Raw genomic sequence first — 16,070 nt, 5'->3', positions numbered from 1 at the left:
TACAAGACCTTTTAGAACTAACACCCCAAAAGGATGCCCTTTTTATTAAAGGGACTGGGATGCAAAAGTAGGAAGTCAAGAAACACCTGGAGTAACAGGCAAATTTGGCCTTGAAATGAGGAATGAAGCTGGGCAAAGACTAATAGAGTTTCACCAAGAAAGTGCACTGGTCATAGCAAACACCCTTTTCCAAAAGCATGACAGAAGACTCTACACATGGACATCACCAGATGGTCAACACCAAAATCAGATTGATTATATTCTTTGCAGGCAAAGATGGAGAAGCTCTAAACAGTCAACAAAAACAAGACCAGGAGCTGACTGTGGCTCAGATCATGAACTCCTTATTACCAAGTTCAGACTCAAAATGAAGAAAATAGGGAAAACTGCTAGACCATTCAGTATAACCTAAGTCAAATCTCTTATGATTATACAGTGGAAGAAAGAAATAGATTTAAGGACCTAGATCTGATATATAGAGTGCATGATGAACTATAGAATGAGGTTCGTGACATTGTAGAATAGACAGGGATCAAGACCATCCCCATGGAAAAGAAATGCAAAAAAGCAAAATGGCTGTCTGCGGAGGCCTTACAAATAGCTGTGAAAAGAAGAGAGGCGAAAAGCAAAGAAGAAAAGGAAAGATATAAGCATCTGAATGCAGAATTCCAAAGAATAGCAAAAAGAAATAAGAAAAATTTTTTTCAGGGATCCATGCAAAGAAATAGAGGAAAACAACAGAATGAGAAAGACTAGAGATCTCTTCAAGAAAATTAAAGATACCAAGGGAATATTTCATGCAAAGATGGGCTCGGTAAAGGACAGAAATTGTATGGATCTAAGCGAAGCAGAAAATATTAAGGAGAGGTCACAAGAATACACAGAATAACTGTACAAAAAGATCTTCATGACCCAGATAATCATGATGATGTGATCTCTAATCTAGAGCCAGACATCTTATAATGTGATGTCAAGTGGGCCTTATAAATCATCACTATGAACAAAGCTACTGGATGTGATGGAATTCCAGTTGGGCTGTTTCAAATTCTGAAAGATTATGCTGTGAAAGTGATGCACTCAATATGGAAGCAAACTTGGAAAACTCAGCAGTGGCCACAAGATTGGAAAAGGTCAGTTGTCATTCCTATTCCAAAGAAAGGCAATGCAAAATAACTCTCCAACTATCGCACAATTGCACTCATCTCACATGCTAGTAAAGTAATGCTCAAAATTCTTCAAACCAGGCTTCAGCAATACATGAACCCTGAACTCCCTGATGTTCAAGCTGGTATTAGAAAAGGCAGAGGAACCAGAGATCTAATTGCCAATATCTGCTGAATCATGGAAAAAGCAAGCGAGTTCCAGAAAAACATCTATTTCTTCTTTATTGACTATGCCAAAGCGTTTGACTGTGTGTATCAAAATAAGCTGTGGAAAATTCTGAAAGAGAGGGGAATACCAGAGCACCTGACCTGCCTCTTGAGAAATCCTTATGCAGGTTAGGAGGCAACAGTTAGAACTGGACATGGAACAACAGACTGGTTCCAAAAAGGAAAAGTGTATGTCAAGGCTGTATATCGTCACCCTGATTATTTAACTTCTATGCAGAGTACATCATGAGAAATGCTGGACTGGAAGAAAGAGAAGCTGGAATCATGATTGTCGAGAGAAATATCAATATCCTCAGATATGCAGATGACACCACCCTTATAGTGAAAAGGACATAAAAAGCATCTTGATGAAAGTGAAAGAGGAGAGTGAAAAAGTTGGCTTTAACATCAACGTTCAGAAAATGAAGATCATGGCACCTGGTCCCATCACTTCATCAATAATAGATGGGGAAACAGTAGAAACAGTGCAAGACTTTATCTTTGGGGGCTCCAAAATCACTGCAGATGGTGTCTGTAGCCATGAAATTAATGACGCTTACTCCTTGGAAGAAAAGTTATGACCAACCTAAATAGTACATTCAAAAGCAGAGACATTACTTTGCCAACCAAGTTCCATCTAGTCAAGGCTATGGTTTTTCCTGTGGTCATATATGGATGTCAGATTTTGACTGTGAAGACTCAAATTGAAGAAAATAGGGAAAACAGCTAGACCATTCAAGTATAACCTAAGTCAAATCTCTTATGATTATACAGTGGAAGAAAGAAATAGATTTAAGGACCTAGATCTGATAGATAGAGTGCCTGATGAACTATGGAATGAGAACCGAATAATTGATGCTTTTGAATTGTGGTGTGGAGAAGACTCTTGAGAGTCCCTTGGACTGCAAAGAGATCCAACGAGTCCATTCTGAAGGAGATCAACCCTGGAATTTCTTTGAAAGGAATGATGCTAATGATGAAGCTCCATCACTTTTGCCACCTCATGTGAAGAGTTGACTCATTGGAAATGACTCAGATTCTGGGAGGGATTGGGGAAGGAGGTGAAGGGGATGACAGAGGATGAAATGGCTGGATGGCATCACTGACTCGATGGACGTGCATCTTTGTGAACTCCAGTTGATGGTGATGGACAGGGAGGGCTGGCGTGCTGTGATTCATGGGGTCGCAAAGAGTCGGACATGACTGAGCGACTGAACTGAACTGAATGGTCAGCCACACCTCTGGCTGCTGATGGGGATGGTAGGATTTGGTAAATGTCATCTCTAAGTAGTTACCAAACTGTAAAATATCCTTCAGGGAAGGCCACCTTCCTACCATCCAAATGGAAGAACTGTTGGGGCATCACAATACTGGGGGTGGAGTGGTTCCATCTGTCTCTGTTCTTTCAGCCAGCCCAGCAGAGGCTTCACCTGAAACCCTTTGATTCAGGTTTTGCACCTCCCCTGGGAGAAAGTCCGTGTTGCTACCTGTGCTTAATGCAGAGCAAAGGAAAAACTGAATTGTATTTGTGGGTTTAAAGTTGATCTCCTATCAGAATCTGTGTAAGTAAGAACCTTAGGGGAGGGAGAGGGGTGGGGTGGCAGGTTTCATGGGCGCTTTGCATTCCTTGTTCACTGGCACTGAGGGAACATCAGGTTACCCAGCTACACTTGGAAGGAGCCTTTGAAGGTCATGGTGAGGGTCGCTGGACAGAGCCCTGGCTGGGATATGCAGGGGGACGCCTGAGCCTCCTGTTGCAGCCATTTGCTGACAGAGATTTGTGTCCTGGGCCCATGTTTATTTCCCCTCAGGAGATCCACGACCCTAAGCCCTCAGTGGCTTTCAGGCAGAAAAAGATGTGTGCCAGGTTTCGACAGCCAAAGCAGTTCCATCCTCTCCTAACCCACATTCCTAAATTTAATCTCCTAGCTTCATGGAGGAAATGTCCTTTGCCTCCAGGGACAATGTCCTCCTCCAGGGAGGAACCATGGATCTTGGGTTTGCCTTGGGTTTAAGGGATCCACCTGGCCCCTTTTTAGTCACTCCGTCAGCTGGCAATTTCTCAAGCCTAGCCTAAGAAAAGTCTTTGAATTCCTCCAAACAAAAGAGACTTCTCTTGGGTACTTTCCTTGGTTTTACTGCAAATGTCTGGTCCCTCTGTTCTCCTGGCCTGCTCCTAGGTGTCATTTTGACCTGACCAGTTCCAGGGAAGACTGGACCCTCAAAATCTGGAGGACCCACCATCACTCCATTACACTTCTGTTCTCCCATGAACGGGCATATGTTTCACTGTCTGGTGTAATGATAAGTGACAGTGTGATACTTGGGAATCTTACATTTTCTTTTTTTTTTCTTGGGTGACACCACCATCTGCACAAAGCTATCTGAACATGAACATTTGGGAGATTTTGATGTGACCCAAACTCTCCCAACGAATGTACCTTCAGCTTTCTTCTTTTATATTTTGCTATTCTGACCAGACATAGGATCCCATTAGTTTTATGTAGTGAGAAGGTAAAAAAAAAAAAAAAAAAAAAAGAAAGAAAGAAAGAAAGAAAAGACCACTCAGAGTTAGCTAGATGGAGATCTACTAGTAAGATAGCACTTCAGCTGGAAACGGAAATTTCAGCCAGAATCTGAAAAATGTGTTCTGGAAGGAGAAGATGGACCCAGGCCTGAGCACACTGCTCCGCATTGGAGCCTCACACTCTGACAGCTGTACCTGCCGGGGTCTTCCTGGGACAGGCACGGAGGCCGTGATCCTGTTGAGAATTTTCTTTGCCTTTCAATCACTTTGGCAATTGTACACTTCGCTTTTGCTTCTATATGAAGTGTTACCTTTATCCCAGACAGTTTGGTTTCTTTGATTTTCGCCACTTCTACAGACTGTTATAATATTTTTCTTTTTTTTTTAGAGTAATTTTTTATTTTTACTTTATTTTCTTTACAATACTGTATTGGTTTTGCCATACATTGACATGAATCCACCAAGGGTGTACATGAGTTCCCAAACATGAACCCTCCTCCCACCTCTTACCCCACATCATCTCTCTGGATCATCCCCATGCACCAGACCCACGCATCTTTTTCTATTGCCTGATAGTAGGTTGTAGCATGTGGCAAGAGGGGAAAAATCAATACTGTCACCACCTCACTGTGTGACTGTGCCCTAAGGTCCTACTTCTTTGTTAGTTTGGTTTTTCAAAAGGCATTCCTTTCTACACACTTGGTCACCGCAGATCCATCATTTCATCTCCACAGAGTCAAAAGCACTTCCCTCCCAGGTTGGCTTTCTAACCCCATGATTCTCCTTCCAGGCCCTATGCACACTAGTTCACCTGCACTGCAGTTTGTGGGATGCAAGACCACACCGCACATTCTCTGATTCTCACTCTAGACAAACTAAATGCCATCAGCTTTCTTCACCTTGCTTCCTTTCAGTCAAAAGTAATTTAAGTTTAGTGAGGTGACTTACCTGAATCCTCAGTCTATTCCTTGCTTCTCCATCTCTCACCCCAGGTCACAGTCTTGGTTCTATTCCTCTCGTCCTCCTTCTCCCATCTTCCCTCCATTCTTCCCAGTTATGTCGACTTTTTATATAGTCTTCTCTGTTGAGCAAGGTCTTCTGCTAATATACATTTGATGCTCTGGAGGAACTGTTGCATTCATAAAAGGATTATTTGTGATTCTTCCATGGAGAGAGATGCACTCAATGTGCTCTTTTATTTTCTGCCAAATCGGAAGTTCTGATTTTCTTTCTAGGCAAACTAGGTAATTCCTTTAGACATGCTGGTGAATCAACAAACATTACTTAACATGAATTAATCTGCTTGATGGGAGGTTACGTACCTACTCGCACAATTGGTACATCACTGACTTGAACGTGAAAATAAACACATTAATTTTTCCTGAAATTTCTGCTAATGAGGAATTGTCATCAGCTTGAGGAAACATAGTTCTTTTCCAGATAAGAGATGGTGCAGGAATTGGGGTCAAAATCAGGTCCTGAAAATATCTAGCTATTTATAAAACTGACCTGACATTTTCTCAGAACACAGATTCCTTATTTCTGTCCTGAAAACTTAACTGCTTTAAGAGGGTGTCAAAGGTCAGAGACTGGCATGGGGATGATTTAATTCTTGTAAAAGAAGATGGCAAGTGTCCAGGAATGTAGAAGTATGTGGATGGTAGCTTGAAAAATAGAGACTAAAAAAAAAAAAAAAATTTATATATATATATAATAAAAAAGAACAGGCAGGTATAGTTAGTCGTACTCATATAATTTAATAGGTAAAACTTAATTGGAGTTTAGATCATAGGAGAAAGAAGGGGGTTTCATCAAGTCATCTACATCTACTTAAGTGTCTCTGTTACTGGCTTAGACTGTGTGTGAAAATGAGGTTATTCAGTCTTGTCTGACTTTGTGACCCATGGGCTATAGCCTATCATTTCCTTTTCTTGGGGATCTTCCAGACCCGAGTACCAAAATGGTCCGGCCCCATTGCAGGCAGATGCCTTATCATCTGAGCCACGAGGGAAGCCCTTTGACCGTGAGGGTCATAACATATTGTGGAAAATTCTTAAAGAGATAAGAATACCAGACCACCATACCTGTTTCCAGGGAAGCGTGCAGGCAGGTCAAGACACAGTAGTTGGAACTGAACAAGGAATAATGAACTGGTACAAAATAGGGAAGGAAATACATCAAGGCGACATATTGCCATCCAGCCTATTTGACTTCTGTGCAGAGTACTTCACGGAAAGTAACTTGCTGAAAGAAATTGAAGCTGGAAACAAAATTACTCTGAGAAGTAAGAATAACCTTAGTTATAAGATGACAACACACAAATGGCTGAAAAACACTAGGAACTAAAGAGACTTCTGATGAAGGTGAAAGGGGAGCTTGAAAAAAGCTGGATTAAAACTCAGTACAAAACAAACAAACACACACATACACACACAGACCATGGAATTTGTTCCCATCAATTTGAGATATTTCGATGGGGTAGAGTTGAATTAGCGGCAGGTTTCACTTTCTTAACCTCTGGTATGACTGCATGATGTGACGGCAGCTGAGAAATTAACGGCACTTGCCCCTTGGGTGAAAATACATGACCATACTAGAAACCATACTGCAAGACTGAGAGATTATTGAACAAGACCTGAATAGTCAAAGTTGAATTTCAGGAGCAATGTATGGAGGAGTGAGCAGGAACACAAGATCAGACTGCCAAAATATGATGCTTTACAACAGTAGGGTTGGAGAAGCCGTGTGAGAGAACTATGGTGAGCATGGAGTTCAAATGAGTAAAGCAAGAAGGAAATCATTTCTGAGTATTTTCAGAAGGACTGATACTTCACATGAAGAGCCAATATATAGCTCTCCTGAGGCCAAGAGGAACATCGCTGGGAGGAAACTGATACTGGGAAAAACTGGGTGCAGGAGAAGGGAACAACAGAGGGCAAGATGGCTGCAAAGCATCACTGACACAAATGTCTTGGCTTTGAATAAACCCCTGGGATATTTGAAGGGCAGGTGAGCCCAGGGTTCTTGCTATACCTGGAGTCACAAGAGTCTGACAAGTCTGAGTGACTGAACAACATCACAAAATTAGAACTGTCAGAGTTTGGGAGATGGCTCAGATTGCATGTAATGTCTGTCATTGGAAATGGAATGATAAGTGAGATTCAGGACAATTAAAAGAACACAGCTCTTGTCAGTTTCCTTGTTTTCCTCCCTCATATTGTACTTCCCACAATGTCTTTTTAAAGCTTCCCAGAGAAGGAGAACACCTGTGGTGTCATATGGTATCCTGAGATGGAAACCTTATCCCACCTGTCACTTGGATCTACAACCTTAGCCTTAGGCAGAAACAAGCATTGTCTGTAAAACTCTGCGAGAGCTGCCCATCTTCTCATGTGTTAACAGGCATGGTATGTGATTTTAAGCATGAGGTGAGAGTTAAACAAACTTATATCTCCTCAATCAACCTCTCTAATCCAGGGAGAAGCATCTTTGAGATTTTCTCCTTCTTGCCCTTAGGAGTGCTTACAAGGGGTTCTATTACTGAGCGTGGTAGTTTGTAGGAGACTGTATCCATTTTGATGTTTCTACCGGCCCTCTGTGTGAATAGAGCATGCCTCTTCTCTGAATGTCAGTTTTGGACTTCAGATAAAGGTTGAGGATTGTGGAAATGTGTGAATGCATGTGGAAGTCCCATAAAACTGAGGACAAGGAGTACACAGTTTTCCTCTTTGAATCAGATCTCAAGACTTTTGGCTTTATAGATTTACACTATCATTGCATCTCAAATATTCATAAAATTCTTATATGATGACTGCCGCACAGAGTTGAAGCCAGAAGTCCTGTATTGTCATCATCTTAGCAGTGTGGTGGGACTTGGAAACTTAAGATATTATGTGAGAAGAATGTGGGCCATATTATAACTTGCTTCTAATTTAACTGTCTGTCTGATACTCTTGGGAAGGGGGAAAACAAGGTCTACCATGTGGGAACAGAATTAGAGATTCCATCCATAGGTTTTTTGATTCCTAAGAGTGTTCTTTGTTATTGGTGAGTGTCCAGCCTCCCATAGGAAGATAGTATCCTATTATAGGAAGGCCTGGTTGAAATTCCAGGCGTCTAGTTAGCCTTCTCTGGTACTGCCATATTAGCGGGTGTGTGTTTTGTTATTGCCAGACATAATTGACATCTAAGAGTAAATCATGAGAAACGCTGGACTGGAAGAAACACAATCTGTAATCAAGATTGCTGGGAGAAATATCGGTAATCTCAAATATGGAGATGACACCACCCTAAAGACAGAAAGTGAAGAGGAGCTAAAAAGCCTCTTGATGAAAGCGAAAGTGGAGAGTGAAAAAGTTGGCTTAAAAATCAACTTTCAGAAAACGAAGATCATGGCATCCAGCCCCATCACTTCATGACAAATAGATGGGGAAACAGTGGAAACACTGTCAGACATTATTTTTTTGGGGGTGGGGGGGCTCCAAAATCACTGCAGATGGTGACTGCAGCCATGAAATTAAAAGACGCTTACTCCTTGGAAGAAAAGTTATGACCACCCTAGGTAGCATATTCAAAAACAGACTCATTACTTTGCTGACTGAGGTCAAAACTGTGGTTTTTCCTGTGGTCATGTATGGATATGAGAGTAGGACTGTGAAGAAGGCTGAGCGCCGAAGAATTGACGCTTTTGAATTGTGGTGTTGGAGAAATCTCTTGGACTGCAAGGAGATCCAACCTGTCTATTCTGAAGGAGATCAACCCTGGGATTTCTTTGGAAGGAATGATGCTAAAGCTGAAACTCCAGGACTTTGGCCACCTCATGTGAAGAGTTGACTCATTTGAAAAAGCCTTTGATGCTGAGAGGGATTGGGGGCAGGAGGAGAAGGGGACAACATAGGATGTGACGGCTGGATGGCATCACTGACTTGATGAACGTGCATCTGAGTAAACTCCAGGAGTTGGTGATGGACAGGGAGCCTGGCGTGTTGCGATCCATGGGGTTGCAAAGAGTTGGACACGACTGAGCATCTGAACTGAACTGAACTGAAGGTCCCACTTAATTTTTGTTGGGTGATTGGGAGTGTTCTATAGTTTGTAACAATGTTAGGGTGGAGTTGCTTGGTTATTATTGAAATACTTTCAACTTCTTAAACTCATCAAGTTGTCTTTCACTTGGAAAATGAAAGCAGACATTTGTGCCTCTTTATATTTTTGAATTAGCCAATTCTTCAGCCGAAATCCCTAGCATAGAAGTCCATAGGAGAACCTAGACATAAACTCACAAACACATTCTTAATCTGATATGCGTGCACACACAAGCACAGTCTCAGTCTTATATGCTCAAAACACACTTGTGAAAGGAAACTAAAACCCAAGGACTCACTGAAGGACGCCTATGAACTTCACAGAGTACTCTGTTATTTGTTTTCAGGCTTAAGGTAGGAAGTTATTTTGCAGTTGAATGATTTCACCATAGTGCATTTTAAGTCAGAATGTTTTAAAATATATAACTTGATAATGCATCCCATGGGATCTTAGAATATTTTTCATGTAAGATTATTCTGTGATTCTCTAAAACAAAAATAATGCAGGGTAACAATATTGACCTCATTAGGCCCTGCAGTTACACTTTTGTTTGTTATATTTTAAGCATCCAGTTTCAACCTCTAACGGTTTCCCAACAATAATTCTACTTTTTGCCCCAATAGGCTGTATTTACCTCACTTGAAGTTTTGTTTTTACTTTTACAATTTTCAGTTCAGTTCAGTTCAGTCAGTCAGTCTTGTCGGAGTCTTTGCGACCCCATGAATCGCAGCAAGCCAGGCCTCCCTGTCCGTCGTCAACTCCCGGAGTTCACTCAAACTCATGTCCATTGATTCAGTGATGCCGTCCAGCCATCTCATCTTCTGTCGTCCCACTTTCCTCCTGCCAAAAGCCTCCCAGCAGTCTTTTCCAATGAGTTAACCTTTTGGAGATTACGAGTGAAATGACACAAAACAAGACACACACACACGAGACAGACACTCTGGCCAGAGGAAAAAGAAATGCACATGCAAGCAGGCTTGTGGTTTACTTTTATATAGCTCCGCCCCCCCCCACTCCCCGCACAGAGTTCCAGACAGTATGACCAAGCCTCTTCAATATAGTACATGTGCATAAATGTTATTGTACAGCAAAAGGGAGTGAAATATCGGCCTACTGCAGAGTCTGTCCAGAGGCCTTATCACAAGAAGGGAATGTTCCCTCGTATGCAAGGAAGCATTAATCTCAAGGCTGTGTCTGTCTCCTTGGCAGAACATCTTGTTTGCAAGCAGCACATCTCCACTATCCCTATTATGGCTGCATTAACCCTTTGCAACCCTTTGCATGAAGTGGCCAAAATACTGGAGCTTCAGCTTCAGCATCATTCCTTCCAAGTATTTCCAGGCCTGATCTTTTAATTTTTTTTATTATATTTTTATTTTTTACTTTATTTTACTTTACAATACTGTATTGGTTTGGCCATACATTGACATGAATCCGCCATGGGTGTACATGAGTTCCCAAAATGAACCCCCCCTCCCACCCCTCACCCCACATCATCTCTCCGGATCATCCCTGTGCACCAGGCCCAAGCATCCTGTATCCTGCATCAAACATAGACTGGCGATTCGTTTCTTACATGATAGTATACATGTTTCAATGCCATTCTCCCAAATCATCCCACCCTCTCCCTCTCCCTCAGAGTCCAAATGTCTGCTCTACACATCTGTGTCTCTTTTGCTGTCTCGCATACAGGGTCATCATTACCATCTTTCTAAATCCCATATATATGTGCTAGTATACTGTATTGGTGTTTTTCTTTCTGGCTTACTTCACTCTGTATAATAGGCTCCAGTTTCATCTGTCTCATTAGAACTGATTCAAATGTATTCTTTTCAATGGCTGAGTAATACTCCACTGTGTATGTGTACCACAGCTTTCTTATCCATTCATCTGCTGATGGACATCTAGGTTGTTTCCATGTCCTGGCTATTATAGGCAGTGCTGTGATGAACATTGGGGTACATGTGTCTCTTTCGATTCTGATTTCCTCAGTGTGTATGCCCTGCAGTGGGATTGCTGGGTCGTGAGGCAGTTCTATTTGCAATTTTTATTAAGGAACCTCCACACTGTTCTCCGTAGCGGCTGTACTAGTTTGCATTCCCACCAACAGTGTAGGAGGATTCCCTTTTCTCCACACCCTCTCCAGCATTTATTGCTTGCAGACTTTTGGATCGCCACCATCCTGACTGGTGTGAAGTGGTACCTCATTGTGGTCTTGATTTGCATTTCTCTAGTAATGAGTGATGCTGAGCATCTTTTCATGAGTTTGTTAGCCATGCACATGTCTTCTTTGGGGAAATGTCTATTTAGTTCTTTGGCCCATTTTTTAAATTGGGTAGTTTATTTTTTCTGGAATTGAGCTGCATAAGTTGCTTGTATGTTTTTTGAGGTAATAGTTGTTTGTCAGTTCCTTCGTTTGCTATCATTTTCTCCCATTCAGGAGGCTGTCTTTTCACCTTGCTTATAGTTTCCTTTGTTGCACAGAAGCTTATAATTTCAATTAGATCCCATTTGTTTATTTTTGCTTTTATTTCCAGTATTCCGTAAGGTGGATCACAGAGGATCCTGCTGTGATTCATGTCGGAGAGTGTTTTGCCTATGTTCTCCTCTAGGAGTTTTATAGTTTCTGGTCTTACGTTTAGACCTTTAATTCATTTTGACTTTATCTTTGTGTGTGGTGTTAGAAGAAAGTGATCTACTTTCATTCTTCTACAACTGGTTGACCAGTTTTCCCAGCACCACTTGTCAAAGAGATTGTCTTTACTCCTTTGTGTATTCTTGCCTCCGTTGTCAAAGATAAGGTATCCATATGTGTGTGGATTTATCACTGGGCTTTCTATTTTATTCCATTGATCTATATTTCTGTCTTTGTGCCAGTTCCCTACTGTTTTGATGACTGTGGCTTTTTAGTAGAGTCTGAATTCAGACAAGTTGATTCCTCCAGTTCCATTCTTCTTTCTCAAGATTGCTTTGGCTATTCGAGGTTTTTTTGTATTTCCATACAAATCTTGAAATGATTTGTTCTAGTTCTGTGAAAAATACCGCTGGTAGCTTGATAGGGATTACATTGAATCTGTAGATTGCTTTGGGCAGTATCCTCATTTTCACTGTATTGATTCTTCCACTCTGTGAATGTGGTATATTTCTCCATCTATTTGTGTCCTCTTTGATTTCTTTCGTCAGCGTTTTACAGTTTTATATATATAGTTCTTAAGTTTCTTTGGGTAGATATATTCCTAAGTATTTTATTCTTTTTGTTGCAATGGTGAATGGAATTGTTTACTTAATTTCTTTTTCTACTTTCTCATTATTAGTGTATAGGAATGCAAGGGAATTCTGTGTGTTGATTTTGTATCCTGCAACTTTACTGTATTCATTGATTAGCTCTAGCAATTTTCTGGTGGAGTCTTTAGGGTTTTCTATGTAGAGGATCATGTCATCTACAAACAATGAGCATTTTACTTCATCTTTTCCAATTTGGATTCCTTTTATTTCTTTTTCTGCTCTGATTGCTGTGGCCAAAACTTCCAGAACTATGTTGATAGTAGCGGTGAAAGTGGACACCCTTGTCTTGTTCCTGACTTTAGGTGAAATGCTTTCAATTTTTCACCATTGAGGATAATGTTTGCTGTGGGTTTGTCATATATAGCTTTTATTACGTTGAGGTATGTTCCTTCTATTCCTGCTCTCGGGAGAGTTTTTAAATTAAATAGATGTTGAATTTTGCCAAAGGCCTTCTCTGCATCTATTGAGATAATCATGTGACTTTTATTTTTCAAATTGTTATTGTGATGAGTTACATTGATTGATTTGCAGATATTGAAGAATCTTTGCATCCCTGGGATAAAGCCAACTTTTTAATGTGTTGTTGGATTCTGATTGCTAGACTTTTGTTGAGGATTTTGGATCTATGTTCATCAGTGATATTGGCCAGTAGTTTCCTGTATGTGTGTGTGTGTGTGGCATCTTTGTCAGGTTTTGGTATTAGGGTGATGGTGGCCTCATAGAATGAGTCTGGACGTTGACCTTCCTCTTCAATTTTCTGGAAGAGTTTGAGGAGGATAGGTGTTAGCTCTTCTCTAAATTTTCGGTAGAATTCAGCTCTGAAGCCATCTGGACCTGGGCTTTTGTTTGCTGGAAGATTTCTGATTACAGCTTCAATTTCCATGCTTGTGATGGGTCTGTTAAGATTTTCTATTTCTTCCTGGTTCAGTTTTGGAAAGTTGTACTTTTCTAAGAATTGGTCCATTTCTTCCACGTTGTCCATTTTATTGGCATATAATTGCTGATAGTAGTCTCTTATGATCCTTTGAATTTCTGTGATGTCTGTTGTGATCTCTCCATTTTCATTTCTAATTTTATTGATTTGATTTTTCTCTCTTTGCTTCCTGGAGAGATGATTGTCATGGTACCAGTGGGGACAAAGCTGTGTCTTTGTGGCCAGAGGATGTCTCTGAACCTGCCTTGGGTTCTCCTAGGGTGGACGCCACACAACCCCCAAACAGCAGGGGCTCCCTTGTTCCTTGGCCTGAGAAGAACACACCCCTCCTTGCTCTCTGACATCCCCCCAGGACTCACTCCAGATTAGGTTCTTCAGAAGGGGTGTCCAGGACCCACCCCAACTCCTGGGCCTGGCTGACCAGAGCCTGCTGTGGAATGAGGCCTTGGCCATGCTGGCCCTGGAGGAGCTGCCCCTAGAGCTCTTCCCACCACTGTTTATGGTGGCCTTTGCCGGGAGGCACACCCAGGCCCTGAATGTGGTGGTGCAGTCCAGGCCCTTCCCCTGCCTCTGCCTGGGGACCCTGATGAAGGAACACCAGCCTCATCTGGAGTCCTTCCAGGCTCCACTTGATGACCTGGACGTCCTGCTTGCTCAGGGGGTCCAACCCAGGCAAGGTCAACCTGGCAGACTGGTGGGGCCTGGGGGTGTGAGCAAGATGCAGCCAGGGCAGGAGGATAAGGGGTTCACTTGGACAGGCATCCAGGTGTACAGGACTGGTTGAGGGGCAGAAGGGACAAAAGGCATGCGCTCCCCACCAATGTCCCTTAAGGTAGGGACCAAGGGGGTTCCTGAAGCCGGGAGAGCTGTGGTATATGGAGTGCAGAGCCCTCACGTGGGTCCTGGTGCAAGGCGGCCTCTGCACAGCTCAGCATGTCCCCCGTGGCCCTGCAGGCGGTGGAAGCTGCAGCTGCTGAAATTGGACTCGAAAGCCCACCAGGACATCTGGACCATGTGATCCAGCAACAAGGACAGTGTTTGCTCGTTGCTGGAGCCCGAGCCAGCCCAGTCCATGCAGAAGAGGTGCAGGGTGGAGGTGCAGGTGGGCTAAAGCCGGCATGGGCCCCTGTGCAGGTGCTGCTCGAACAGTGCCTCAAGGAGGACACCCGGAACCAGACCCTCAGCTACCTGCTGAAGAAGGCCAAACAGGAGGAGCCTGCTGCACCTGAGCTGCCAGAAGCTGAGGGTCTCCACCATGCCCACGCAGAACATCAGGAGGATCCTGAAGGTGGTGCAGCTGGACTGTGTCGAGGACTTGGAGGTGCATTGCACCTGGAATCTGGCCACTTTGGGCAGGTTTGCGCTGCACCTGGGCCGGATGGGCAACCTACCCTGGTTGCTGCTCTGGCGCATCCACCTATTGCTGCACACAGCCCCCAAACAGGAGGTGCACTGCATCACCCAGCTCACGGCCCAGTTCCCGAACCTGCCCCACCTGTAGGAGCTCTACATGAACTCCATCTCCTTCCTTGATAGCCGCCTGCACCAGGTGCTCAGGTAAGGCGTGGCGCCAGCTCCGTAGACCAGAACGGGCCTGTCTCTTTCATTATCGTCAGGACATCTACTCTGTGCCTGCTGCGGACATTGCCAGGGTGCCCGGGTCACTCGGAAGTCCCCACGATGCTGCCGCTCTGTCCCCAGGCATTTTGTCAGGTCACCTTCCTGGTTAGGGTCAGAGGTGTGGCCTAGGTTAGATGCTGTCAAAGCGGACTTCTTTCTGGGAGTCCACATAGTGGCGGGCAGGTGTGATGCCCTTGGCAATTCTTTCCGAGAGAGTGATGTCTTAGCTGAGGTGATGACAAATAATTAAGCAAGGAGGACATTGGTCCATCAGGCATGAGGTTTGAAGTCTGAAGCTCTGTTTCTCCCTCCCACCTGCCACATTTGTCCTGAGCTGCTGTAGGCTCCAGGTGAGCTGTGGAAAGGAGGTGATTCTCGAGATGACAAGGAGGGACCATGAGGGCAAATTGCACCTCCTAAGCAGTCCAGAGAAGATAAAAAGTTAAATAAGCATCATTGTTGAAGTGGCTCCAATCTCTGTAAGTCCAAATTACAATTATTGTTTTCCTCTAAGAATTCTGGAAATTCTCAATAACATAGGAAATTCTCAATGACAGGTTATCACTCTGCCTTGAACATAGTGATAAAAGCTGAGAGGATGCAGCCTAGTCTGTCTGTATGAATGCGTTGCATTGATTCCCTTTTTGACAGCTGAACTAAGTGTCCAGGAGTGAGCATCATTAGAGGGAACCTTCTTCCAAGGGACCCTCACTGCTAATCCCACCCAGGCCCTGGACTGGGTCATTTTCCCCAGTGGATTCAGCAGATGCAAATCCTCCATCTCGTACCCTGGGTGGTGCCAAAACGGGTTCACTGTGCAAAATCAGCCCCAGAGTCCTGGGTGATATTCACCCACAGTCCATCTGGAGCCTCTGGGACTCACCAGCCCATACCCGATTTCCCACTGCTCAGCCATATCTGACTCTTTGGGACTCCATGGACTGTAGGCTGCCAGGCTTCTCTGCCTATGGAATTCTACGGCTGAGAATACTACAGTGGGTAACAGATGTCTTTTCCAGGAGATCTTCTCAACCCAGGGATTGAACTTGGGTCTCCTGCATTGCATGCACAACAGCCAGTTTCTAAGAGACAACCCAACATCCCTGAATCCATTGTCCAAATGTGCTTTTATGTCACTCATATCCCCACAGGTTTTATTTTGTTTTTACATTGATAAAAACTTTCACAGAAATATTTATTCAAAGGCTGATGGAAATCTATTCCCAATCGTCAAAAAATGTCACTACAG

This window comes from Ovis canadensis, chromosome Y (assembly GCF_042477335.2).
Source record: "Ovis canadensis isolate MfBH-ARS-UI-01 breed Bighorn chromosome Y, ARS-UI_OviCan_v2, whole genome shotgun sequence".
In the NCBI taxonomy this organism is placed as follows: domain Eukaryota; kingdom Metazoa; phylum Chordata; class Mammalia; order Artiodactyla; family Bovidae; genus Ovis; species Ovis canadensis.
This window is presented reverse-complemented; position numbering follows the sequence as displayed.